The sequence below is a fragment of the Dipodomys ordii genome, unplaced genomic scaffold (genome assembly GCF_000151885.1).
Source record: "Dipodomys ordii isolate 6190 unplaced genomic scaffold, Dord_2.0 Scaffold147, whole genome shotgun sequence".
Taxonomy (NCBI): Eukaryota; Metazoa; Chordata; class Mammalia; order Rodentia; family Heteromyidae; genus Dipodomys; species Dipodomys ordii.
In genome coordinates, this window is record NW_012267363.1 from 989,804 (window position 1) to 993,383 (window position 3,580).

A 3,580-nucleotide genomic window follows, 5' to 3' on the forward strand; every position below is an offset into this window, starting at 1 on the left:
GTGAGCCTCATCTGGCATTTAGTGAACACATACTTAGTATTTATTCTGTATTTGAAATGAAATCACAAAGGAAAAAAAAAAGTTTTCTCCATCGTATGAAGTCCACTAAAACTGAAGGGGCATTAGAAACAATCCTAGACTGACCCAGACAAACAGCAGTCAATGTGCAATTGTTTATGGGGGCTCCAGAGAACAAAAGAACAGGACCCCCAGAACCTCCTGGCCAGATGGAAACTCTGGATTACAAAATAGTGGGTGTAAAACCTCTCTTTCCCTTTCCCTCCCTCCTCCCTCCCTCTTCTCTCTTTCCCTCTTTCCTTCCATTCCCCTCCCTCTTCCAATTATTTATTGAGTAACAATCCACCCTAAAACTGAGTGGCATCTTAAAACAATGGCAAGTTTTCTTGGTATCAACGTTTGAAGCCCCAGGATGGGGAGTGGGGATGGGGTACAGGGAAGAAAGGCTGAAAAACAAAAATAGTTTGTTAGACTCCAAATAATCCATCTCCAAAATAACTTGCCAGAAACTGGGCTGGAGGGGTGGTTCAAATGGTAGAGCAAAAAAGTTGAGCAAAAAAGCCAAACAAGTGGCAAGGCCCTGAGTTCAAACATTGATAACATGTCCCTAATTCTTTGTGTGTGTGTGTGTGTGTGTAGGTCATGGGGCTTGAACTCTGGGCCTGGGCGCTGTCCCTCAGCTCTTCAGCTCAAGGCGAGCGCTCTACCACTTGAGCTACAGCGCGACTTCCAGTTTTCTGGTGGTTTTATTGGAGATAGGGGTCTCACAGTCTTTCCTGCCCTGGCTGGCTTTGAACTGCGATCCTCAGATCTCAGCCTCCTGAGTATCTAGGATTACAGGCGTGAGCCACCAGCGCCTGGCTATGTCCCTAATTCTTGACCTAGAGTGCCCCCTCCGCCCTCCACCCCCAGGAACTTAATTTGCTGATCAATGCTGCTTATACTAATGTGAACCTGAATGGTGAGGCAGAAGTCCAGTGAGTCACTGGCCAGGAGAGAGAGAGCATGGATTTAAAATCTGCTGCTGCTGTTGCTGCTGGTGATATGTGTGTGATCTGCTGCACGCACGCTGGTCCTAGGGTTTGAACTCAGGGCCTGGGTGCTGTTGTCCCTGAGCTTTTTTGCTCAAGTCTAGCACTCTGTCACTTGAATCACAGCTCCACTTCCAGCTTTTTGGTAAATAATTGGAGATTAAGAACCTTGCGGTCATTCCTGCTCAAGCTAGCTTTGAACCACAATTCACAAATCTCAGCCTTCTTAGTAGTTAGGATTACAAGTGTGAGCTACTGGCAGCGAAAGATTTTTTTCTTCTCCATATAGGTGCTTGAACTCAGGGCTGTGCATTGAGCTTGTTTGCTTAGCTAGCTTTCTACCACTTCCAGCCCAGGTTTTTACTAGATACTAAGATGGAATATCACAGCCTTTTCTGCCCAGAGTAGCTTTGACCTTGCTCCTCCAGGTCTTAGCCTTATGAGTAGCTACGATGGCAGGCACCTAGCTTGGTGTTTGGCTTTGACCTGTCCTGTGGGGTATGTATGTGCTGTTTTCTTTTCTTTTTTTTGGGGGGGGGTCCGGTTGTGGGGCCTGAACTCTGGGCCTGAGCGCTGTCCCTCAGCTCTTCAGCTCAAGGCTAGCGCTTTACCACTTGAGCCACAGCGCCACTTCTCGCTTTTTTCTTTTTGCTTATGTGGTGCTGAGGAATGGAACCCAGGGCCTCTAGCATGCAAGGCAAACGCCCTACCACTGAGCCACCTTCCCAGCCCAGGTACCTTCCTTCCATTTCTTTTTTTTTTTTTTGCCAGTCCCAGGGCTTGAACTCAGGGTCTGGGCAATGTCCTTGAGCCTCTTTGTGCTCAAGGTTAGCAGTCCACCACTTGAGCCACAGCACCACTTCTGGCTTTTTCTGACTAGTTTGTTGGAGATAGGAGTCTCACAGTCTCTCCTGCCCAGACTGGCTTTGAACCGAGATCCTCAGATCTCAGCCTCCTGAGTAGCTAGGATTATAGGCGTGAGCCTTCCTTTCATCATTCTCTGCAACATGTCACCCATTCTTTTGAGGCTGAGCCTGCTGTTTCTGCATGATACCTTACCTCCTCCTTTTTCCTGACAACCCCCTGGCTGCCTTTTGTATTATACTTATTCATTGCCATATCTCCAATGCCTTGCACAGAGTCGTGCTCAGCAAACACTAATTGAGCTGAGTGCTGTGGCTCACACTTGTTAATAGTCCTAGCTACTCAAGAGGTTGAGGTTTAAGGATCAAGGTTTAAAGCCTGGGCAGAAAAGTGTAGGAGGCTCTTAACTCCAAGTAATCAGTAAAAAGCCAGAAGTGACGCTCTAGCTCAAGCAATAGAGTGCTTACCTTGGGCAAGAAAGCTAAGGCACAGTCAGGTCTCCCAATCCTTTTTTTGTTTCAGTTATTTTTCAGATAGGATCTTGTGATTTTGCTTAGGCTGCCTGGTACTTCAATCCCCCAGATCTCTGCCTTCCTAATAGCAAAGGATTACACACATGAGCTACTACGTCCAGCCAGAAATTCTTGCCAAGGAAAATTGCAAAAGACTTAGAAATAATCAAAAAGGTTTCTGCATGTCCTTACATGTTTTATTGTTCTTGAGCTATTTTACAACTGATAATAATGGAAGTGATTCTTCTCCATAGAAATGTACATAGTCTACTGGCAATACATTTGATTATTACCCATGGATATTGCCCAGTTTTGCATCTATTAAGCAAATGTATTCAGCATACTAATGGTCTAGATATGTCTCTGATCTTTGGATTCTCCTCTGAACTGGTTGTAGAATCTTACTGATGCCTTCATTAATTAATGAACTAAATGGAAACTCTGACATGTTTATTATGTATTTGGATATCTTGATAGAGTAATTATTCTGCCTTGTAGAAAAAACAATGTCTTAATTTTCTCATTAGCAGTGAAGATTTGAGCACCTCAGTTCAAAGCCAGCCCCAGCACACAAATCTAAGAGACACTTTTCTCTAATTCACCACCAAAAAATCCAAAAGTGGAGAGGTGGCTCAAGTGGTAGAGTGCTAAGCCAAATAAGAACGTAAGGCCCGGGGCTGGGAAGGTGGCTCAGTGGTACAGTGCTTGCCTTGCATGCATGAGACCCTGGATTCGATTTCTCAGCACCACATAAGCAGAAAAAGCCAGAAGTAGTGCTGTGGCTCAAGTGGTAAGAGTGCTAGCCTTGAGCTCCAGAGCTGAGGGATAGTGCCCAGCCCAGAATTCAGGCCCCACCACCAACAAATAACAGAATGTAAGGCCCACCTGGGTGCTGGTGGCTCCTACCTACTCAAGAAGGCTGAGATCTGAGGATCACTGTTCAAAGCCAGCCCAGGAAGGAAAGTCTGTGAGACTCTTTTTTTTGGGGGGGGTCTGGTTGTGGGGCCTGAACTCTGGGCCTGGGTGCTGTCCCTCAGCTCTTCAGCTCAAGGCTACCGAGCTACCACTTGAGCCACAGCGCCACTTCCGGCTTTTTTCTTTTTGCTTATGTGGTGCTGAGGAATCGAACCCAGGGCCTCATGCATGCAAGGCAAG